This window comes from Lissotriton helveticus, assembly GCF_964261635.1.
Source record: "Lissotriton helveticus chromosome 1_1 unlocalized genomic scaffold, aLisHel1.1 SUPER_1_unloc_47, whole genome shotgun sequence".
In the NCBI taxonomy this organism is placed as follows: Eukaryota; Metazoa; Chordata; class Amphibia; order Caudata; family Salamandridae; genus Lissotriton; species Lissotriton helveticus.
The window spans coordinates 1,160,645-1,185,562 of NW_027611689.1; the positions used below are offsets into that span (position 1 = coordinate 1,160,645).

At 56.1% G+C, this 24,918-nt stretch overlaps 1 pseudogene across 1 annotated transcript in view; it reads right to left on the bottom strand.

Annotated features, from left to right (window-relative positions):
- Positions 1-23,490, bottom strand: part of LOC144806116 (uncharacterized) — an 82,389-nt pseudogene extending 58,899 nt beyond the window's left edge. The window contains exon 1 of the transcript XR_013605697.1: positions 23,404-23,490. The product of XR_013605697.1 is annotated as an uncharacterized LOC144806116 (transcript). The remainder of the gene's footprint in view (positions 1-23,403) is intronic.
- Positions 23,491-24,918: the final 1,428 nt, after the last annotated feature.

The window sequence follows — 24,918 nt, forward strand, 5'->3', positions numbered from 1 at the left end:
AGACATCAAGAACTGCAATGAATGGATCACCACCTGCAGCAACACCCTGGACCCCTTCAAGCACAGCAAAACTATTCAAGATCACGAACACAAGTCAAGTAGCACACAGAAGAACTCAGGATGGCGATTGAGCACTGTAAGCAACTGGAAAGCAAGTGGGGAATGAGCCGAGACATTAGTAAGTCTGAAATGCCAAATGAACAGTCCATGCCAACCGCATCTAAGCCAACAACAACGGCAGCAAAGAAATCTTCACCATCATCAGAGAATTCATGGTGCCTGCAGCCACTACCAGCAACATCCCCCATTACAAGACCTCTGCATCAATCTCTGTAAATGCTTTTGGAACAAGATATCACATCCATGTACGACAACTTCAACCCTCATCAACCTTGCAGCCCGTCTTCCAATCTCAGCCAAAGAATGGACTTTGGCTGAAGGCCATCACCACAAACGACGCTGTCACAACCATGAAGACCATCCACTTTGGTGCCCCATTAGACCAACCCGGCCACACTTTTAAAAAGGCCTAAACACTATCAGTGAAGTCCTCCCTCCCATCCTGAACGATTCCATCAATGCAGCCCTCTTCCCAGGAGCCTTAAAAGAGGCAGCTGTTGCAGCCCTGTTAAATAAACCCTCCATGGACCTCACCAAACTCTACAACTACTGACCGAGCTCTCTACTACCATACAGGGCCAAAGTCCTACAGAACACAATCAACAGGCGTTTGACCAACTAGCTCCTTAACAACCAACTCCTCAAAGCACCAATCCTGGATTGAGGCCCAACCACAGCATGGAAACAGCACTCACACACCCATCTATGCTACACACATGATCATAGACAGAGGAGAGAGTGGGGCCTTAATCCTATTGGACCTCTCGGCGGCGTTTCACATGGCATCACACCTCCTCCTCATCGGACACCTTCACGAGATGGGACTCAAGGACCTGCCTATGATAGATTTGCACCTTCCTGCCAAAAAAACTCAGACAGTGAACCTGACATCATCGTCCTTGGAAACCGGAAATCTCATCTGCGAAGCACCTCAAGGTTCATCTCTCACCTGGACCCTCTTCAAAACTGGCCAACATCATCCATGCCTACCACATCACCATCCTCTTCTACACTGACGACATGCAACTAATATTGTACCTCTATGAATAAAACCCACAAAACAAGGAACACGCTTACCCCCTGCATGACATTAATGAAATCCAACTGCCTCAAACTCAACACTGACAAGACAGATGTGTTGATCTTTGGAAACAACACCTGGGAGTCTACCTGATGGTCATCCACCCTAGGATCTACTCCCACCCTCAAGCTTGCGCTCCGGTACCCTAGGGATCATTATCAACAAAAGCCTGGACATGTCCGCCCAGGTCAATGTGGTCACTGCTTTCACACACTGATAATGCCGAAGAAAATCTTCAAATGACTCCCAAACAACACCAAAGCTCATCATTCATACACTCATCGCAAGTAGTCTGGACAACGGGAACTCACTTTATGCAGAAATCATCAAACAGCTCACCAGAAAGCTCCATTGGCTCCAGATACATAAGCACCCACAGTTCAAACTACTCACCCACACATTCACAGCACTACACAAAAAAGGCCCTGCCTACATTAACAACTGCAACTCCTATCAACAACACACTAGGACTCATACTCGGACACATCACAGACATACACAGACACAGATCCGGAGGCCACGCCTTCTCATACATCGCTCCTACAGCATGGAACAACCTCCCTCAATGCATCAGAGCCTCCTCCTCGCTTCTTGAGTTAAGCAAGAAGCTGAAGACCTGGCTCTTTGAATGATTCTGTCCTCGAGGCTAGACTTCCACACCTGCACAGCTCCAGGACACCTTCCCAGGTGATAGTGCGCTCTATAAATACACTTAACATAACAATGCATAGCCTAATTTCGTTACCCCTGTTGTGGTAAATATCAGTTCCAGGTGCATAGATTAAGTCTGCAGTGAAGTAAAAAGTAGTGCAGTTTAGAGGTTTCCTCTTCTGGTAGCACTGCATACAGCAAGAGTACAACACAGTGCAATGGTCACAGACTCCCTCATTTATTTAAAACCACTCAGAGTGCTAGTAATAAGTGGTGCAGAGTGTGAAAGTTTACACAAAAAGTAAATGCCCCTCGCAGTGTGAGCAAACATCAGTGCAGAGCGCACAGATTTCTTAATCAGTGCACCGTACAGGTCTGTCAAAACCCCTTACAGGGGTGTGGAATTATTTTAAAAATCTGCTTGTTTTAAGGGCAGATTGATACAGGAATCAGCTTGCCCTTTAAAGAAATCCACTTGTTCAATATACTACCTAAATATTAGCTGGACCATAAGAAACATTTCTAGCTATTTTTTATTAGTAAAAACATGTCTAGAGTTGGGACAGCGTGAGAGGGTCTTGGGTGCAAAACTAGTGCAGTACTTTTTGATTTAATTTGCATTAGTATTGGTACTTGTGATGCAAAGGTAACAGATCTGTGCAGTCTGAGCATTAACTCACTTGTACAGGACGACACTTGGAACCTGGGACCCCTTAGCTATCTCAGTAGAGTTGAAATTTGTACCCCGAAGGAAAATACATGGATCCCTCCAGTTGATGCATTTACACTGTTTGGTGACTGGAATTAAATCTCAGATTCATAGCACTAAATTTGGTTCAAGTATTGGTACCACTCAACAGGAAATGGCACCTATAACTCTTGAAGAATCACATTCACATGGCACTTAAATCTCATTTTTAGCTCACAACATACAATTCAACTTTTTACAATGTATAAATAATCTTAATTCCATTTCTTTTTCTGCTCTTCTTTTTGAACTCTGGTTCCCTCCCCTTCATACCTATTTCTTTCATTGGGTGATATCTGTTATGTACTGTACCCTTTGTGCTGTTCTCTCTCTTCTCTTGCCTCGTCTTGCTTTTTCTGCTCACTCATCTTGTTCTCCCCTTCCTGCTGAAGTGACAAGCAGAGCAGAATGACTTCACATAGGCTCCTATATCATAGTACACTCCTCATCGATGCATGATGGGAGAGTGCAGCAACCCTCTGTAGCATTGTCACACATGTGATCCTGGGGGCTTCGGGGAAATCACACATTTGGAGGTCGGGCTGAAGTCTCACTCAAATCTGGCTAATTATTTAAACTATGGCGAAGAACTAGAACGTCACATGTGACATTGCTCAGACGTCTGCTGTGTGCCGAGGAGTACCCGACTATTCTGCACAGAGAAGACCTTCTTTTCAGCCAGAGATCCTAAAGATCTCTGTACAGAGAAGGGAGGCCAAGAAGAGTGTCTGACAGCCGCACCAACATCTGCTAAGACAGACACCCTGCAAGGAGACACACGCAGACATGCCTCATACAGGCGCACATACAGCCTACAAAGACAACCCTACCCTGTTCACATGCACACACGTCCAACCTACACACACACATTCCCTTGGGGAGATACATTAAAAACACAGTCACATACGTTCCACTGCTTGACAGGCCTCCACACCCAAGGTCTGTGCACACACACACAATCCTTGCAGCAGGCACCCAACCTCTTTAGCAGATAATGCCATAAGCCAACCTAAGGCACAAGAAACAAATGCAATGACTGAAGCTTATGCCTAGTTTGAGAGATGGAAACAGGACAAAGAGAGAAAAGGAGCACCAGGCAGCATGGGTAGCCTTGACGTCAACTGCCTCGGGACATGCTTCGAAAATAGGGGTAGCCGTGGCCAAGTCAACAAAAAAACAGCAAGAGCTGAGCAAAAGGTGAGTACAGATTCCTCACAGTGCTATAAGCTGCAGTACAGCGTGCACAGATACCTCACAGTGCAGTGGCACAGACTGTTACCAGTATAGTAAGATACAGTGCAATGCACAGACTTATCATACTGCAGCAGACAGAAATCCAGTGTGCACAGATTCATCATTGTGCCGTAAGATGCAGTGCAGGAGCAGAGATTGCTCATGCAATGCACTAGAACAGATTCCTCAATGCAGTAACATGAAGGGCAGTGTGCCCAGACTCCTCCGAGTGCAGTAAGATAAAGTGAAGTGTGCACAGATCCTTCACAGTGCAGTAAGATGCCGGGAGTCGGCTGGTTCCAGAAGCCCTGCTGGGGCTCCCGGGCCCAGAGGCACAGGGGAAGCCTACCCCGGCCCGTGGGACACCGTGGCGGGTGCCCTGCCACGCAGCAAGCCAGAGGACGAAGCCCGGTGTCAGGGGGTCCTTGAGCTCCTGAACCCAGCCAAGCGAGGGGGGGTCCCTGGGCCTAGCGAAACACTGTTTCATGCCCCCTGATGGAGTGGCCGGCTGGGAGACTGAGCCCAGGGCCCCTGGACCCCATCAGGGCTCCCGCGCCCAGGAGATGCCTCCTTGGGTCCATGGGGCCCCATTCCTGAGCATCACACCATACGTTGGTCCAAGGGATGGAGCCCCGGCCTGAGTGACGTCCTGGCCCATCCAGATGCCTGCTGAGGACCGTCTGGCTGAGAGGGATTCCGGAGTACCCTGTCCCTAATAATCCGGAGGAAGGGTACCCCCCTTTCTGGTAACTTGTGAGCACCGCGAGACTGAGGGGACTGAAGGCACGGATGTGCCCGACTTCCTGGAGCCCTGCTGGGATCGGGGAGGTAAATGAGCCCTCATCTGGACTTCCAGGGCAGCCCGGCCATCTGGTCGCCCCATTGGAAAGCAGATGGCCGGGCCCGAAGGACGACAATCTGCCTGCCCGAGCCATCGCAGGAAGGCTTCCGTCTGCCCTTTGGAAGGCTTGTGGGCTCTGCATCCCGGTGGCTCGGAGACCCCGGCTGGGCCTTGGGCCCAGGGCTGCGGATGGGAGTCCCCGACGGACCTCCAACCCGGGGCCCCCATAGGGACCTTGACAGGCAGGCAAAGCAGGAGGGAGGCCTGCCCGGGCCCGACGGACCCCGTCCTGGGACCATGGCTGATCAGGGGGGTGGAACCCAGTCCCCATGGCCTGGCCTGAGGTTCCGGGCCGGCACGCGGAGGGGAGGCTTCCACAGGCCTCTCCACCCCAGGGCCACCAAGGGCCCCGGTCAGGGCTCCTGAGCCCAGCCAAGCTGAGGAAGCCCCGACGAGCCCGTGCCCATGGCGAAGGGGAGGTCGGAGCCGGGGGAGGGTGCCCAGGTCTTTGCTCTCAGGCCCGGACACCCATGGGAGGACCCCCCGATGGAGCCTGTCCCGGGCACTTTGCCACGCTGGGGGCCTGGAGGACGGCGCCCTGGGCAAGGGGGAGGTTTTCGCCCGGCCCTAGCCTTTCCGGTTGCCGGCTGAGGACCGCCTGACCGAGTGGGGTCTGGAGTACCCTGACCCTTGTAATCCGGAGGAAGGGTACCCACCTTCCTGGTAACCTGTACGCACCGCAAGACTGTGGGGACCCAAGGCGCAGATGTGCCCGACCTCCTGGAGCCCTGGCTGGGATTAGGGAGGCAAATGAACCATCATCAGAACTGGGCAACCCGGCCATCTAGTCGGCCCATTGAAAAGCATTGTTCGGGACCAGATGGCCGAGGGGAAAAACGCGACCAGATGGCTGGGCCCAAAGGATGCGATCTGCCCACCCTGAGCCTTCACAGGAGGGCTCTCACCTGCCCATTGGCAGGCTGAGGACCTTTGCGTCCCGAGGGCTCAGAGACCCGGACTTGGCCTGGTGCCCGGGGCTGCGGATGGGGGTCCCCGATGGACCTCCAACCCGAGGGTACCCCAGGCACCTTGACAGGCAGGCCAAGCATGAGGGAGGCCTGCCTGGGCACTATGGAACCCAGTCCTGGGACTATGGCACAGCAGGGGGACGGAGCCTGGTCCCTTGGGTCTGGCTGGAGGTCCCGGGCTGGCACGAGCAAGGGAGGCATCCACTGGCCTGCGTCCTGGGCACCATGCCACGCGGCAGGCCCGAGGATGGACCCCAGGGTGGAGAGGGCACCCTCCACCCCAGGGCCACCAAGGGCCCCGGCCAGGGCTCCTGAACTCACCAGAGCTGGGGAAGGCCCGATGGGCCCGAGCCCATGGTGGAACAGAGGACGGAGCCTAGGGTGGGGGGGGGGAGGTTTTCACCATGCCCTAGCCCATCAGGTCACCAGCTGACGACCACCTGGCCGAGAAGGGTTTCCGAGTACCCTGTCTCTAGTAATCCGGAGGAAAACTACCCTTCTTTCTGGTAACCCGGACGCAGCAAGTGACGGAGGGGACCCAGGGCACGGAGGAGCCCGACCTCCTGGAGCCCTGGCTGGGATCAGGGATGAGCCCTCATCAGGACTTCCAGCCCGGATCGGCCATCTGGTCGCCCCATTGGAAATCATTGCGTGCGACCAGATGACCGAGGGGAAAGGCGCGACCAGATGGGTTCATGCCTGCCCTTTGAAGGGCTCAAGGACTCTGCATCCCGGGGGCTTTTCAGAGCCCTTAGCTGGATCTCGGGCACGAGCTGCAAGGGGGGGCCTCCCCGAGGGAACTCTGATTTGGGGCCCGCAGGCACCTTGACATGCAGACGAAGAGGAAGAGGCCTGCCCTGGCCCGATGGTCCCCTGTGACGGATACCCAGGCCCTCGGCTGGCCACAGGACATGGGCTCCAGCACCCCACGGTCTGCCGGAGGCCAAGCCCAGGAACCGGTCCCTGCTTCTGAATGCAGCCAGGCTGGGGGTATCTGGGAGCCTGCACGGGCACGAGAGACCCCCCGTCCCGGGCACACGGAGCCCTCTGCTGTCCGCAGGATGTGGGATCCTCTTCCACAGATTTTTTTCATAACTCCGAGGAACTCCGCGTAGTGGCACTACGCCAACTTCGCTCAGGGCTAGTGTTGACTGGAATCCATCTGATAATTCTGCGGAGCATGTGAAGGGTGTGGAAGCAGGAGGAGGAGACTGCGTTGATTTGTTGTTTCATGGTCAGTTCGCTGTTTAGGGCGATGCCTAGGTTGCGTGTGTGGTCAGTTGGTGTGGGTCTGAGTTGGTCGGTGAGACTCTCATGCCACTGGAGTGCTGTGTGGTGATCTCATTATTCGAACGACCAGGTCATGAGTCCTTTCCTGCAGCAGTGGCTGTTGTCGACGAGTCCGGGATCCATAGTTCGGAGGTCTGCGGCATTGTAGCAGTACGGGGTGAAGGGGCAGAGGTGTTGGTGCTGGGCACAGTCCAGGCATGGACGTGCACGGACGTGCTTGCCTGTGGAATGCTACCGCCTCCATATGTAGGTCTTAGGCAGTGGGCTGGGCTCTGCTAGGGGCGGGAAGCGAGAGGGAAAGCAAAATGGTGGGAAGGCGAGTGGGCAGAGTGGCTGAATAAATACAGGAAATAACAACAACAGAGGAAAACAAATAGTAATGAGAAAAGTAAAACATCACAAGTTACAACAGTGATGAGGAAAATAAAAGAGCACGAGTTCCAATATACCATACAAGGGTGAAGTCACAGCAGCAATGGAAAGCAGGCATGGGGACCCCACGTGGTAAGAAGAGTAATTCTTCAGAGCAGGTAGTAGTAGTCAACAGTATTCTCATCAATTTGGTCGAGAGTACCGAACAGAAATGGCAGGCGACGCACCTAGATAACCCCTCTGGAATGGCATGGTGTACTTGGCACATACTCTCTTTGAAATATCAGGAGGGGATTACATGTTTAAGATGTATGGTGCACTCGTACTCATGTGATAACTGTGCCAGGATTGATAATATTTGTCTTTGGGCTTAGGGAAGACACAAAGTGGAAGTACTTTTTCCAAGAATAATTGATGAGGATACTGCAGACTATTACTACCTATTCTGACGAATTACTCTTCTTACCACCTTCCTTTGATATATATTATATTTATTTGGCCAGATGAAGCCTTGTTAGGAGAAACGCTTCTGAACAAACATAAAATAAAGCTCAAGAGTACCATCTAAATGTGGAATATGTATTACTGACTGTTTTAAATGAGATATATGTGTTGCTTCTCAACAATCGTGTGTACATCTATCTTTTATTGGATGGTCAATAGGCAGCTGTCCATTGAGATGGGCAGCACCCTGAGGTGGACAGCACCCCTTTCTGAATTTATTGAAGGGACTAGTTCAGGCAGTGATGCAGCTTTAAACTCCGGGTCTGCTTTTTCCCTTGCTTCCAGAAACGAGAAAGATTGACCTGAACTACCCAAGACCAACAAACTATTCCCTGTTGGAAAGAAAAGAGACAAAGGTCACAGACAGCTGGTCCGTGAATCCCAATTTGGACCAAGCAATTGATGAGGACACCATGAATGACTCACTGTATTGAAGGCCTCAGACGGACCGCGGAGAACCATAACCTCCTTTGCATCATTATCCAAGATAGTTCCGATCTCTTCTGATGCGACCTCCAGAGCCATTTCAGTACTATGGTTCAATCTGACACCATGTTGAGCTTCATCAAGGATTTCTTACTTGCGCATGGTTTGTTGCCACAGGAAGGAAAAGTGATTGGCCAGAATCACAGGCTGTTAAGCCGATGCAGAGACTCAAATCTGGTTCCCCCACTTCCACAGTCAGCAGGTCTGATGTTACGTCACACCCTGGGTAGTACGAGGGTGGCAGGCAGAAGCCATTTGAAAGCTCGACTTGTTATAGGCTCGAGGTTATAACAGGACCTGAACCTGAACCAGAGACAGGCTTCAAGCTCGAGCGTGGCTCGAGCTTTCAGTGGCTTGCCCACAGCAATGCTGCAATAAAGATTTACCTTCAAGAAAAACGTTTCAGAGCATTCACTTTGCAAGAATTGGCGACCAGCTTCAGGGAAAAGACAGCCCTCTGACCAGACATGTTATACAGGAAGTAAATGGTGGTAAAGCAATGCAAAGCACAGTGCATCAGTGTAGGAAAGAACAATCCTTCTAGCATGTTATGCCCAATTTTTGCCTGGTGTCAGTGAGTTTTTGCCTAGTCAGACTTGGATCGTGCTAATCAGGACCCCAGTCACTGTGCTTCTTCCCTAATTCGAACAAGGCAAGTACTTCTGTACTGCCACAATTAGCTACTGGTGTACCCCTATTTTTCCCTAGTATATAGTACTGAGATACCCAGGGCGTAGGTACACCACGGGTCTCCCATGGGCTGCAGTATGTACTATGACAACCATGACAGCCCACTCAAAGTGTGACTACAGGCCTGCGATTGCAGACTGTGTAAGCTGGTGCTAGCACCACTTCCGACAGATATACATTTTCCTACTTCTGAGGTCACTATACTTAAAAACTATAAGCCGGGGCGTGGCCTACCACCGAGAAGCATGGCCGCACCTTGAGATGGCTCCGTCCGAGCGTACCCGTTCTGGTGACTATCCGCTCAATTATCTGTACATGAAGAGGGATAAGTCACAGATTCGTGCACATGAACCCAGCATGAGTCTTTTGATTGTGCGAATTGGCCGAGATAGACTCGATGACGTGTTCAGACTGTGGCAGTCGCTTCGATGGTGGGGGAGGGGCGCGCAGGCCCCGGTCCACATTCACACTCATTCCGCCAGCGTGGAAATCCTGTGAGACAAGTGGAGCCCGCAGCTAATCACCTTACTGGAGGATCGGAGCGGAGCGCCTACAGGCTCCGGTGAGACGTTGGAGAAGCCGCGACATCGCCCGGCAGGTCGCCAAGAACGTGAGTGGCCCCGAGACTGCTCAGCCCAAAAGTGGAGGCGAAGGGTGGAGTCCACCATTGTTGAGGCCTGCCTGCTGGAGTGAGGGGGATGTGTAATCCTGGCACTGGGTCTGTCTTAAACTCCCGGGCCGGCGTATCGGAAAATAGTGCGAGGCCGGCGCACCCTGTAGGCTTCTCCCGTAGCAGAGGTGCCGTGATCCTTCAGACTACAGCCGAGGCCATCCCAGGAGGTTCGGGAGGTGGCCATTGCAGATTCGGACCTTTCCAGAAGCCCTGCGTCCACCGAAACACTGCGCACTGAGGAGCGTCGATGATCCGGATGCAGCAAGGGGATCCGGACACCGGTGAGTCGTAGAGGCAGTTGCAAAGTTGAGAGTCTCCTGCTGCCTGGCCTTGCCACTACTGCCCGCCAAAGGCAACAGCAGACGTAAGCCTTTTGAAGACAGCACAGTGAGGGAGATTGGGCCTATTTGATCTGTGAGCGGCAGGGAGAGGTGGGCATTGACACTGGACTAACCTGTCCTGCGGCTGGCGTGCTTGCCAGAGATTTAGGAGAACGCCTACAACCCCGCCGGGAATCCTGCACCTGCACACCCTCCGGTACCAATATACTTACTTGGACACAGGGGCAGAAATAAATACTTCAACTGAACCACGCACAACACTAAAGGGAGGGTACCAGCCAGCAGAGTTGTACCATGCGCCACAGAGGAATTGTCTGACTGCCTTTCCTTTTACTTACATTTGGTCTTGCGAGGCCTGGTCACGGCTGGGTCATAACTCTAAGGCCTCCGTGCAGGCTAAACTGAAAAAATATGCCTGGGACAAGGGCACCGGCCCCACCCACAAGGGTAGTGAAGCCTCAACTGAGAAGCAGCAATCAGCGGAGGGGTCAGAAGAACCAACACTGCAGGATATCCTTACAGCCATAACGACGGTCAGGAAGTCGTTGGAGTCCAGGATTGACCATTATTAGGTGTTGTCAAGGTCTCCTTTATCAGGGCAGACATGCGTTCCATGAATTCCAGACTTAAGAACATGGAATCAACAGAGTGCTCTCTTGTTACTGATACGACCGCCCTGCAGCGGAGGGTGGACTACCTCCAGACCCTGAGTGTGAGGTTGGAGGCGCAACTGGACGTGTATGAGGGACACTCACAGCGTAATAATGTCCACATACTGGGGGTCCTGGAAAGAGCAGAGGAACCATCTACGGACGTGTTTGTTGAGAACCTAGTCACTACCTACCTGAAACCAACAAGACTGTCAAAATTCTTCATGGTCGAGAGAGCGCACAGGGTGCCCGGGGGCAGACCGAAAACTGTGCCCCCCCCCACCGAGACCTATATTTGCAAGAATATTTAACTATAGAGATAGAGACATCATCCTGCAGACAGCTCCTGCAGCACCCTCAATTGAATTTCTGAATAGGAAGGTGACTTTCTTCTCGGACTTCACCCTCAGAGTGCAACAACAGAGATGCAGTTTTTTAGAAGTAAAGAAAGCGCTATGAGACAAGAATGTTAAATACGTAATGCTTTTTTGGGCCAAATTGAGAGTGGAGTCAGAAGGGAAGGTTTGGTTCTTCGCCACTCCCGAAGAGGCTTGGGACTGGCTGGACGGCTGGTGCCTGGCAGGGCAAAAAGGAAACCAAAACCAACAAAATGGATGAGAGAAGGCACAGAGAGATCCAGAGGATAGTTCCCCACTGGGAGAAAGTGAAGCAGCAACAGGAGACGATTGAGAACTGGTCTGTATACACTGTTGTAAAAGTGAAGGCCCCACAACCACACTTCTTTGGGGATGGGCAGTGGTTGGATCCTCTCAGTGAACATACCCGCAGCCAGACCACGATCTAGTGAATGATACGCTGTTGAGAGACTGACAATTCATTATGTAATGATGTAATTATGGGTAGATTGATTCATAGCTCCAACACTTGCTTTTAGTGTGCTGAATGGGTGACCGGTTGGCCACCTGCACCTCAAAGTTCTAGGGGGGGGGGCGATAGACACTCTGCAAGTTTGGGGTGTCGGGAGGTTCCAGATCCGCTTGCAGGGAGGCAGGGAGGGGGATACGTTGTACATGTTCAAGGGGGTGGGATCCTGTGCACATAGACTCTCAGTTGCAAGACATAACCTGAGGGCTAACAAGAGATCACCACATTCTCGTGCCGGGAGGGGGGGAAGGGAAGTTTAATTCAGTTCAGTTATGTTATATACAGGGACGATAAAATAGGTGATACCAGTGACATTTTACTTGGCATGCTTAGCAACGATGCACTGATGTACAACAGGGTGGGTTGTGTAGTGGGCACAGTGTATACCGGTGGGGCAGACGGGGAGCTCCTCTCGCGTCCACAGAATTACACCCCAGACAATGACGGTTACTGTAAGGCAAGGGCTCAAATTGCTGCCTTGGAATGTGAACGGACTGGGGGACAAGATCAAGAGGGGAGTAATTCTCCAATTATTAAAGCATTACAGCAAACAAATGATGGACGGAATGCTGACAATGCAAATATTCTTCCCCAGTCAAAAGATCTGGGTTAAACCCATCATTCTTTTGCCCACTAGGCCACCCCAGTTTGGACCCAGCCATATGCAAATCAGTCTTGAACCTGTGCCCCATGGGAACAGTCCAGACCGAACTGCCAGGCCAGGTCCTCACTGGACCGGAAACAAGCATCCTGGGACCAGTTTCAGGGTATGTCACCCTTCTTCAGCCAGGCTAGCTTGAATCCAGTGGCACAGTGAGCAAGGGGCCCCCGTCTGGGCATACCCACCCCACATAGGGCAAAAAGTGTTACAGCAAACAAAGGCTGAACGAAATGCTGAAATGCAAACATTCTCCCCCAGTCAAAAGATCTGGGTAAACTCTATTGTTCTTTAGCCCACTAGGCCACCCCAGTTTGGACACAGCCATTTGCAAATCAGTCTTGACCCTGTGCCCAATGGGAACTGTCCAGACCGAACTGCCAGGCCAGGTCCTCGCTGGACCGGAAACAAGCATCCTGGGACCAGTTTCAGGGTATGTCACCCTTCTTCAGCCAGGCTAGCTTGAATCCAGTGGCACAGTAAGCAAGGTGCCCAATTTTTAAAGAGTCATTCAACGACGTGATTTTATTACAGGAAGCACACTTGCTCAGAAATGCCTGCAAAGCAATGCTGAGGTGGGGATTTAAGCTGGTGGTATTCCGTATTTGGGTCGGGCTCTAGGGGAGTGGGAATAATGATGCAGAAATCCTTTCCCATGATGATTGTTCATATTCGAACAGATAGCCTAGGCAGGTTTGTAGCGACCTCAGGGACATGGGAGGAGCAAAATATTAACCTGGTTTCTGTCTATGTGCCACAGGGTTTGCACGTCCAAGCATTTGCAGACCTTGGGAGTCTCCTTCTGGAGTTGCCGGAGGGCAGACTACTGATCGGAGGCGACTTTAACTCCATTGTCTCTGACTCCCTGATCGCTGGCCCCAAAAGGTCCTGCCTCACTCCCGAATGCAGATCCATAGCTTCCTGGGGGCACTGGGCCTGGTGGAAGTTTGGAGGAGACTACATCCTGTGGAACAGCAGTACACTTTCTACTCAGGGGCACAACATAGCATGTCCCAGATTGACTATATATTAACGATGGCACACCAGATGGATAGTATTAATGTATTAATGAAATACATAATTTAGCCAGGGGTATTTCAGATCTCTCGCCCATTTGGTGCCGACTGGAGGTGGGAAAGCCTACTACAGGAAGAACGGCCCTGATTAACCCTTGGTATCTTAAGGTTCACCAATAAGGGACAATATCACGAGTGACTCCTGTTAGACCTGGCACCATTGGCGTGGGTCTCCCTTCCATTTTTGCTGTTGCCTCATGTATTTCTGCTGTGTTAGATGCTTTGGGCACTGTGCCACTGATGTCCAGTGCCACAGTGCAGGTGCTCCCTATTGTAAATTGATGTATTAATCAGTGATTCCATGTTTGGCTATTTGGTTTACTTGTCAGACCCTAGTCTAGTGCATTGAGTGTGCCCAGGGCGTGTAAATCCAAATACTGCTGGTGGGCTTGCAGCACTGGTTGTGCCACCCACCGAAGCAGCCTTGTAAAATGTGTTTACGGTCTGCCATTGCAGAGCCTGTGTGCAGTCTGGTACTGTCATGCTGACTGGGTAAGTGCACCCACTTCCCAGTCCCTAAACCTTCCCTTTTCTTCATATCAGTCACCCCTATGGTAGGCCCAAGGGCAGGGTGCATTGTAAGTATAAGGTAGGACAAGCCCTGATGTGTGTGGCATGTCCTAATAGTGATTTACAGGCATTTCCGTTTTTCACTATTGCAAGGCTACCTGTTCTCCATAGGCCAAAATGGGCTGTTAGAATTGTTACATTTTATAATCCTAAAAGGCTCAGAGAACATGGTAGAAATTCGAGTTTACTATTCCTGAACTCAGAATAATAAAATACATCTTTTAGTGAAGTTTATTGTAATATTCTGTGTTTGCAAATACCACTTTTAGGAAGTAGGTATTTGCTTGTCTAACCATTCAAACCTGCCTCTGCTAGGTTGTGTATTCCCTTGTCTGGTTTTGTGAGTGACAGGGCTGGGGAATTCCAAGAGACAGGCTGAGTAACCCAGTGGTGAATAGAGAGATCTGCATCTAGATGGGAGGAAGGAGTTGCCCTTCTGTGGGGCGTCTGATGTCTCTGCCCTGCACTGTGAAAGGAAAGGAGAAGTTTGGTAAACAGAGTACTTCAGAACTGGTTTGGACTGGGCAAAAGCCCCTCTCCCCTCAGAGAACAAAGGATTTTGGGGTATAAATATTGGGACCCTGATCCCATGAAATTAGATCACTTTGGACTACAAGAAGAAACCTTTACTGAGGAGAGGAACCTGAAGAAACTGAGGAGAGACTATTCCCAAGCTGAAGTGCTGCTTGGGGGATTGGCCTGCAGTGGTTGCCTAACTACCAAAGGAAGGAGAAAGGAACTTTGTGTACTTTGCTTTCAACTTGTGAAGGATCTCCAAGGGCTTGGAAAAGAGCTTGCCTCCTGCTGAAGTATCAGCGACAACAGACTTCACCCCCAGCTCCCCAGAGTTCTTGTGGAAGTGCCTGCTGCTGTTTTGGGCCTTCTGAGGAACTGTGTGAGGCAAAGAGCTGGAAGCGCGACTCAACGAGAAGAAGCGTGTCACCGTCGCTGTGCCTGCCGTCGCAACTCCGAAGGAGGGTGTCGCCGCTGGAACTGTCACACTGCACCGCATCGGAGAGAAGCGTGCCGCAACGAAGAGCAAGCGTGTCGCCGTCGCTGCTGCTGCCGTCGCACCTCCGAAGGAGGGTGTCGCCCCTGTAGTTGTCGCACTGCACCGCATCAGGAGAAGAATCACGCAACGAGGTCGGAGCGTGTCGCCGTCGCTATGCCTGCTGTCACAACTCCGAAGAGGGTGTCGCTGCTGGAACTGTCGCATTGCACCACATCGATCAAGAGCACCTCGCATCCCCGAGAAGCGTGCCGCATCTGGAAGATCTTCAAGTCTTTATGTCTTTGTATCAGTACTATGCCACATTCCCATCGCTGCGACATTGCTTGTCGTGGAAGCGCAATGCAACTTAAGGTACATTGACGCAGAGTGCTGCATCTAAGAACTGAACTGAGCTAAGCTTAAATCTACCATCTTAAAGTAATCATAGTGTGTATTTCTGTCATTTATGGTCTTGTGGTAACTCTATATAAAGCCTACTTATTTTTTATATAAAACCTGTGTGGTGTCCATTTGTAGTGTTGTCACTGAGTTACTGTATGTGGTCACAACTGCTTAACTTACAACGCCTCTGAAATAAGTCTCGACTGCTCGTGCCAAGCTGCCATGGGGGTGAGCAGGGGTTATTTTAGAAGCGTAATCCCCCTTATCCTGACTAGAGGAGAGGGTCCCTACTTATCAGAAGTACCTACCTGTGCCAACTAGAGACCCCCAAATCTAACAACTCCGATTTCTATTACTAAGAGCATGAGGGATCTGTAGGACACTTTGGGAGGCCTAAAAGGCGGTAATTCGGGGGGAGGCCCTGGCTCAAATTACGGGATCATGAAAAGAGAAGGTGGATAGGTAAGATATTGCAGTTAGAGGGGAAACTTTGGGTGCAAAACTCTGAAGAGTTACAACAGGCTTTGCGCCTTAAAATCAAGGAATATACCAGCTTAGCCCACTGTCGCAGCCAGGACTCAACATAGAGCCACACTTAGCAGCATTTGAGAAAGCCATCAACAGCCAACTCACCACATTCATCGAAGAGAACAAACATCCTCGACTACTCACAATCCTACGCTCTTCAACGTCTACATGGCTCCGCACGCCCCCCATCGTCAGAACCTACGGACTCCAATATTGTGTCATACACCCAACTCATCCTCTCCCTATCCAACGAACCCAATACCGCCAGACACAACTTTCAAGAAGGCATGGAAGCGTCGCCAAATGGATGAAAAACAGCTGGCACAAAAACACAACAGGAGTACTCATCATGGGCCCAGATACCTGGAACGACACCCGGAGGCCCCCCGCCATCGGAAGCCCACCCCCCCACACAATCTGGCGATCACGGATGGTCTTTTTGGATCAAAAGGAGGCGCAGGTCTGGCAATCATTCTTGTCGTACTCTGTTGAGAGAATCAGGTTACAGACCTTGTGGTGGTCACTGTGTGGGAATTTAGCTCCACACTGGGGGCATTTTTTAAACAGAGTCCTTTCCATGAGCCGTAGGCCCGAATGGCGTTGATAGGCTCAGCGGCCCACGGCGACCACCGGAATGGGATATGTGAGGAGCGCGTCGAAGATCACACAATCAAGAAACAACACCGTCGAGTTTTATGATGGTTGGCGCATCAAAAAGGTTCGGAGATATGGTGCCGAACCGGAGCGCAGAAGTTTATCCAGGCCTCTCACCCTCCCTCCCCTCCCCTCTGTCTCTCCAGGCCTCTCACCCTCCCTCCCCTCCCCTCCCCTCTGTCTCTCCAGGCCTCTCACCCCCTCCCCTCCCCTCTGTCTCACCAGGCCTCTCACCCCCTCCCTCCCCTCTGACTCTCCAGGCCTCTCACCCTCCTCCCCTCCCCTCTGTCTCTCCAGGCCTCTCACCCCCCCTCCCCTCCCCTCTGTCTCTCCAGGCCTCTCACCCCCTCCCCTCTGTCTCACCAGGCCTCTCACCCCCTCCCTCCCCTCTGACTCTCCAGGCCTCTCACCCTCCTCCCCTCCCCTCTGTCTCTCCAGGCCTCTCACCCCCTCTCCTCCCCTCCCCTCTGTCTCTCCAGGCTTCTCACCCCCTCCCTCCCCTCTGACTCTCCAGGCCTCTCACCCCCTCCCCTCCCCTCTGTCTCTCCAGGCCTCTCACCCCCCTCCCCTCTGTCTCTCCAGGCCTCTCACCCCCCCTCCCCTCCCCTCCCCTCTGTCTCTCCAGGGCTCTCACCCCCTCCCTCCTCTCTGTCTCTCCAGGCCTCTCAACCCCCCTCCCCTCCCCTCCCCTCTGTCTCTCCAGGCCTCTCACCCCCTCCCTCCCTTCTGACTCTCCAGGCCTCTCAACCCCTCCCTCCCCTCTGTCTCTCCAGGCCTCTCACCCCCCCCTCCCCTCTGTCTCTCCAGGCCTCTCACCCCCCTCCCTCCCCTCTGTCTCTCCAGGCCTCTCAACCCCCCTCCCTCCCCTCTGTCTCTCCAGGCCTCTCACCCCTCCCTCCCCTCTGTCTCTCCAAGCCTCTCACCCCCTCCCACCCCTCTGTCTCTCCAAGCCTCTCAGCCCCCTCCCTCCCCTCTGTCTCTCCAGGCCTCTCACCCCCTCCCCTCCCCTCTGACTCTCCAAGCCTCTCACCCCCTCCCTCCCCTCTGTCTCTCCAGGCCTCTCACCCCCCTCCCTCCCCTCTGTCTCTCCAGGCCTCTCACCCCCTCCCTCCCCTCTGTCTCTCCAGGCCTCTCACCCCCTCCCCTCCCCTCTGACTCTCCAAGCCTCTCACCCCCTCCCTCCCTCCCTCTGTCTCTCCAGGCCTCTCACCCCCTCCCTCCCCTCTGTCTCTCCAGGCCTCTCACCCCCCTCCCTCCCCTCCGTCTCACCAGGCCTCTCACCCCCTCCCTCCCCTCTGTCTCTCCAGGCCTCTCACCCCCCTCCCTCCCCTCTGTCTCTCCAGGCCTCTCACCCCCCTCCCTCCCCTCTGTCTCTCCAGGCCTCTCACCCCCCCTCCCTCCCACCAGGCCTCTCACCCCCTCCCTCCCCTCTGACTCTCCAGGCCTCTCAGCCCCCTCCCTCCCCTCTGTCTCTCCAGGCCTCTCACCCCCTCCCTCCCCTCTGTCTCTCCAGGCCTCTCACCCCCCTCCCTCCCCTCTGACTCTCCAGGCCTCTCACCCTCCTCCCCTCCCCTCTGTCTCTCCAGGCCTCTCACCCCCCCTCCCCTCCCCTCTGTCTCTCCAGGCCTCTCACCCCCTCCCCTCTGTCTCACCAGGCCTCTCACCCCCTCCCTCCCCTCTGACTCTCCAGGCCTCTCACCCTCCTCCCCTCCCCTCTGTCTCTCCAGGCCTCTCACCCCCCTCTCCTCCCCTCCCCTCTGTCTCTCCAGGCCTCTCACCCCCTCCCTCCCCTCTGACTCTCCAGGCCTCTCAACCCCCCTCCCCTCCCCTCTGTCTCTCCAGGCCTCTCACCCCCTCCCTCCCTCCCCTCTGTCTCTCCAGGCCTCTCACCCCCCTCCCTCCCTCCCTCTGTCTCTCCAGGCCTCTCACCCCCTCCCTCCCCTCTGTCTCTCCAGGCCTCTCACCCCCCTCCCTCCCCTCCGTCTCACCAGGCCTCTCACCCCCTCCCTCCCCTCTGTCTCTCCAGGCCTCTCACCCCCCTCCCTCCCCTCTGTCTCTCCAGGCCTCTCACCCCCCTCCCTCCCCTCTGTCTCTCCAGGCCTCTCACCCCCCCTCCCTCCCACCAGGCCTCTCACCCCCTCCCTCCCCTCTGTCTCTCCAGGCCTCTCACCCCCTCCCTCCCCTCTGTCTCTCCAGGCCTCTCACCCCCTCCCTCCCTCCCCTCTGTCTCTCCAGGCCTCTCACCCCCCCTCCCCTCTGTCTCTCCAGGCCTCTCACCACCTCCCTCCCCTCTGTCTCTCCAGGCCTCTCACCCCCTCCCTCCCTCCCCTCTGTCTCTCCAGGCCTCTCACCCCCCCTCCCCTCTGTCTCTCCAGGACTCTCACCCCCTCCCTCCCCTCTGTCTCTCCAGGCCTCTCACCCCCCTCCCTCCCCTCCGTCTCACCAGGCCTCTCACCCCCTCCCTCCCTTCTGACTCTCCAGGCCTCTCAACCCCTCCCTCCCCTCTGTCTCTCCAGGCCTCTCACCCTCCTCCCCTCCCCTCTGTCTCTCCAGGCCTCTCACCCCCCTCTCCTCCCCTCCCCTCTGTCTCTCCAGGCCTCTCACCCACCTCCCCTCTGTCTCTCCAGGCCTCTCACCCCCCTCCCTCCCCTCTGTCTCTCCAGGCCTCTCACCCACCTCCCCTCTGTCTCTCCAGGCCTCTCACCCACCTCCCCTCTGTCTCTCCAGGCCTCTCACCCCCCCCTCCCCTCCCCTCTGTCTCTCCAGGCCTCTCACCCACCTCCCCTCTGTCTCTCCAGGCCTCTCACCCACCTCCCCTCTGTCTCTCCAGGCCTCTCAACCCCCCTCCCCTCTGTCTCTCCAGGCCTCTCACCCCCCCTCCCCTCCCCTCCCCTCTGTCTCTCCAGGCCTCTCACCCCCTCCCTCCCTTCTGACTCTCCAGGCCTCTCAACCCCTCCCTCCCCTCTGTCTCTCCAGGCCTCTCACCCCCCTCCCTCCCCCTCCCCTCTGTCTCTCCAGGCCTCTCACCCACCTCCCCTCTGTCTCTCCAGGCCTCTCACCCCCCCTCCCTCCCCTCTGTCTCTCCAGGCCTCTCAACCCCCCTCCCCTCTGTCTCTCCAGGCCTCTCACCCCCTCCCCTCCCCTCTGTCTCACCAGGCCTCTCACCCCCTCCCTCCCTTCTGACTCTCCAGGCCTCTCAACCCCTCCCTCCCCTCTGTCTCTCCAGGCCTCTCACCACCCTCCCTCCCCTCTGTCTCTCCAGGCCTCTCACCCACCTCCCCTCTGTCTCTCCAGGCCTCTCACCCCCCCTCCCTCCCCTCTGTCTCTCCAGGCCTCTCAACCCCCCTCCCCTCTGTCTCTCCAGGCCTCTCATCCCCTCCCCTCCCCTCTGTCTCACCAGGCCTCTCACCCCCTCCCTCCCTTCTGACTCTCCAGGCCTCTCAACCCCTCCCTCCCCTCTGTCTCTCCAGGCCTCTCACCCCCCTCCCTCCCCTCTGTCTCTCCAGGCCTCTCAACCCCCCTCCCCTCTGTCTCTCCAGGCCTCTCAACCCCTCCCCTCCCCTCTGTCTCACCAGGCCTCTCACCCCCTCCCTCCCTTCTGACTCTCCAGGCCTCTCAACCCCTCCCTCCCCTCTGTCTCTCCAGGCCTCTCAACCCCTCCCTCCCCTCTGTCTCTCCAGGCCTCTCACCCCCCTCCCTCCCCTCTGTCTCTCCAGGCCTCTCACCCCCCTCCCTCCCCTCTGTCTCTCCAGGCCTCTCACCCACCTCCCCTCTGTCTCTCCAGGCCTCTCACCCCCCTCCCTCCCCTCTGTCTCTCCAGGCCTCTCACCCCCCCTCCCCTCCCCTCTGTCTCTCCAGGCCTCTCACCCCCTCCCTCCCTTCTGACTCTCCAGGCCTCTCAACCCCCCTCCCTCCCACCAGGCCTCTCACCCCCTCCCTCCCCTCTGACTCTCCAGGCCTCTCAGCCCCCTCCCTCCCTTCTGACTCTCCAGGCCTCTCAACCCCTCCCTCCCCTCTGTCTCTCCAGGCCTCTCACCCCCCTCCCTCCCCTCTGTCTCTCCAGGCCTCTCAACCCCCTCCCCTCTGTCTCTCCAGGCCTCTCACCCCCCTCCCTCCCCTCTGTCTCTCCAGGCCTCTCACCCCCCTCCCTCCCCTCTGTCTCTCCAGGCCTCTCACCCCCCTCCCTCCCCTCTGTCTCTCCAGGCCTCTCAACCCCTCCCTCCCCTCTGTCTCTCCAGGCCTCTCACCCCCTCCCCTCTGTCTCACCAGGCCTCTCACCCCCTCCCTCCCCTCTGTCTCTCCAGGCCTCTCACCCCCCTCCCTCCCCTCTGTCTCTCCAGGCCTCTCACCCCCCTCCCTCCCCTCTGTCTCTCCAGGCCTCTCACCCCCCTCCCTCCCCTCTGTCTCTCCAGGCCTCTCACCCCCCTCCCTCCCCTCTGTCTCTCCAGGCCTCTCACCCCCCTCCCTCCCCTCTGTCTCTCCAGGCCTCTCAACCCCTCCCTCCCCTCTGTCTCTCCAGGCCTCTCACCCCCCCTCCCTCCCACCAGGCCTCTCACCCCCTCCCTCCCCTCTGACTCTCCAGGCCTCTCAGCCCCCTCCCTCCCCTCTGTCTCTCCAGGCCTCTCACCCCCTCCCTCCCCTCTGTCTCTCCAGGCCTCTCACCCCCCTCCCTCCCCTCTGACTCTCCAGGCCTCTCACCCTCCTCCCCTCCCCTCTGTCTCTCCAGGCCTCTCACCCCCCCTCCCCTCTGTCTCTCCAGGCCTCTCACCCCCTCCCCTCTGTCTCACCAGGCCTCTCACCCCCTCCCTCCCCTCTGACTCTCCAGGCCTCTCACCCTCCTCCCCTCCCCTCTGTCTCTCCAGGCCTCTCACCCCCCTCTCCTCCCCTCCCCTCTGTCTCTCCAGGCCTCTCACCCCCTCCCTCCCCTCTGACTCTCCAGGCCTCTCAACCCCCCTCCCCTCCCCTCCCCTCTGTCTCTCCAGGCCTCTCACCCCCTCCCTTCCTCCCCTCTGTCTCTCCAGGCCTCTCACCCCCCTCCCTCCCTCCCTCTGTCTCTCCAGGCCTCTCACCCCCTCCCTCCCCTCTGTCTCTCCAGGCCTCTCACCCCCCTCCCTCCCCTCCGTCTCACCAGGCCTCTCACCCCCTCCCTCCCCTCTGTCTCTCCAGGCCTCTCACCCCCCTCCCTCCCCTCTGTCTCTCCAGGCCTCTCACCCCCCCTCCCCTCCCCTCTGACTCTCCAGGCCTCTCACCCCCTCCCTCCCCTCTGTCTCTCCAGGCCTCTCACCCCCCTCCCTCCCCTCTGTCTCTCCAGGCCTCTCACCCCCCTCCCTCCCCTCTGTCTCTCCAGGCCTCTCACCCCCCCCTCCCCTCCCCTCTGTCTCTCCAGGCCTCTCACCCCCCTCCCTCCCCTCTGTCTCTCCAGGCCTCTCACCCCCCTCCCTCCCCTCTGTCTCTCCAGGCCTCTCACCCCCCTCCCTCCCCTCTGTCTCACCAGGCCTCTCACCCCCTCCCTCCCCTCTGACTCTCCAGGCCTCTCACCCTCCTCCCCTCCCCTCTGTCTCTCCAGGCCTCTCACCCCCCCTCCCCTCCCCTCTGACTCTCCAGGCCTCTCACCCCCTCCCTCCCCTCTGTCTCTCCAGGCCTCTCACCCCCCTCCCTCCCCTCTGTCTCTCCAGGCCTCTCACCCCCCTCCCTCCCCTCTGTCTCTCCAGGCCTCTCACCCCCCCTCCCCTCCCCTCTGTCTCTCCAGGCCTCTCACCCCCCTCCCTCCCCTCTGTCTCTCCAGGCCTCTCACCCCCCTCCCTCCCCTCTGTCTCTCCAGGCCTCTCACCCCCCTCCCTCCCCTCTGTCTCACCAGGCCTCTCACCCCCTCCCTCCCCTCTGACTCTCCAGGCCTCTCACCCTCCTCCCCTCCCCTCTGTCTCTCCAGGCCTCTCACCCCCCCTCCCCTCCCCTCTGTCTCTCCAGGCCTCTCACCCCCTCCCCTCTGTCTCTCCAGGCCTCTCACTCCCCCTCCCCTCCCCTCTGACTCTCCAGGCCTCTCACCCCCCCTCCCCTCCCCTCTGACTCTCCAGGCCTCTCACCCCCTCCCTCCCCTCTGTCTCTCCAGGCCTCTCACCCCCCTCCCTCCCCTCTGTCTCTCCAGGCCTCTCACCCCCCCTCTGTCTCTCCAGGCCTCTCACCCCCTCCCCTCTGTCTCACCAGGCCTCTCACCCCCTCCCTCCCCTCTGTCTCTCCAGGCCTCTCACCCCCCTCCCTCCCCTCTGTCTCTCCAGGCCTCTCACCCCCCCTCCCCTCCCCTCTGACTCTCCAGGCCTCTCACCCCCTCCCTCCCCTCTGTCTCTCCAGGCCTCTCACCCCCCTCCCTCCCCTCTGTCTCTCCAGGCCTCTCACCCCCCCTCCCCTCCCCTCTGACTCTCCAGGCCTCTCACCCCCCCTCCCCTCCCCTCCCCTCTGACTCTCCAGGCCTCTCACCCCCCCTCCCCTCCCCTCTGACTCTCCAGGCCTCTCACCCCCCTCCCTCCCCTCTGTCTCTCCAGGCCTCTCACCCCCCTCCCTCCCCTCTGTCTCTCCAGGCCTCTCATCCCCTCCCTCCCCTCTGTCTCTCCAGGCCTCTCACCCCCCTCCCTCCCCTCTGTCTCTCCAGGCCTCTCACCCCCCCTCCCCTCCCCTCTGACTCTCCAGGCCTCTCACCCCCCCTCCCCTCCCCTCTGACTCTCCAGGCCTCTCACCCCCCCTCCCCTCCCCTCTGACTCTCCAGGCCTCTCACCCCCTCCCTCCCCTCTGTCTCTCCAGGCCTCTCAACCCCTCCCTCCCCTCTGTCTCTCCAGGCCTCTCACCCCCCTCCCTCCCCTCTGTCTCTCCAGGCCTCTCACCCCCCCTCCCCTCCCCTCTGTCTCTCCAGGCCTCTCACCCCCCTCCTCAGCTTCACCTCTGACTCACCAGGCCTCACAGCGCCTGCAAATGAAGCCTCAGCTTCGAGGCGCCCCCGGGGCTGCAGCTCAGCGGTCTGCGGGTCACACTTCCTGGTTGTGGTCTTAGCGGACGTCACTTCCGGAGGTTCTAAATGGAGATCTGCGCATGCGCTGAACTCGGGTTACGGGTTTGCAAAAAGAGCGAATGTTAATAACGGCGCATGCGCAGACCTTCGGCTACTAGTTGTGCTCTCCACGGACGGTGGGGTCTGCGCATGCGCAGTGCGGCCGGTGTGCTGCACAGACAGCTAACCCCAGTGTTTGCTGCAGGCGGAGCAGGATCCCCGGGGCAGGGGAGAGTGCAGCGTCATCACTGTTTGTGCTGATGGGATTTCACAGCACCAGAGAGCGGTGGACCAGACCCAGGCTGAGGGGAGTCACTGGACACCGGGGGGGGGGGGGAGAGGTGAAGGATTCTATGGGCAGGAGTTGATCAGGGACCAGTGTGCTACCCTGAAGGAACAGGTGGGGGTAGTGCAGAGGTGAAGCTGTGCATGGTGTCCCCTGGGGTGATCAGTGGAGCAGGCAGGATGTTGCAGAGGTAAACCTGTGTAGGATCATCAGGAGTGGGGAAGGGCAGGGGGTGATCTGCTAAGCACGCAGGGTGGTGCAGAGGTAAATCGTTTATGGAGTCCTCAGAGGGAGTGATCTGGGAAGCTAAGCTGTGTATGGGTCCTCAGGTTGGAGAGGAGCAGGGGGTGTGGAGGAAACAGGCTGGGTGGTGCAGAGGTGAAGCTGTGTATGAGTCCCCTAGGGTGGGAAGGAGCAGCGGGTGATCAGTGGAGCAGGCAGGATGTTGCAGAGGTAAACCTGTGTAGGATCATCAGGAGTGGGGAAGGGCAGGGGGTGATCGGGAACAGGCGGGGGTGGCAAAAAGGTAAAGTTGTCTCTGGGCTCCTCTGAAGAGACTGGAGAGCAGGCGCAGCTATAAAAGTTGTGTCTGTTGGTGGCTGGGAGTGAGTAGCTGCAGCTCAGGAGGGTCCTGCACAATGCAGCATCAGGAGCGTGTTTACATGCAGACAGTTGGAAATCCAGCCACCTGCCGTTAACCAGCCCTGAATGTGTGAATAAATACTGCGCTGTGTACCTTTTAGGAGCATTTTCCCTGTGTGTTTATTGCTTTTATTAAGCCTGTTGAAAAAGTTCTGATGTACTGTTATATCAGTGAACAGAAGAACAGGAAGCATATAAGTTGCTTAGAATCCCACAGTTTATATAACCAAAGCGCTTCAGCACCTCGTCAGGGGCGCTAGTTATACAATTCTACTTCAGGACTGGAGGCTCAGATTATTGCTTCTTTTTTTACTGGAAAAAACATAGCAGCCAATGAAAAACATTTTAACATTAAACACAAAACGACATTTCTCATTATATTTTGCATACAGCCACCAATCATGGTCTAGGAGACCATATGAGAGTCATCATAAACATCATAAAAGCCTCTTTCTTTGCTACTCGCAGCTGAGATAAGT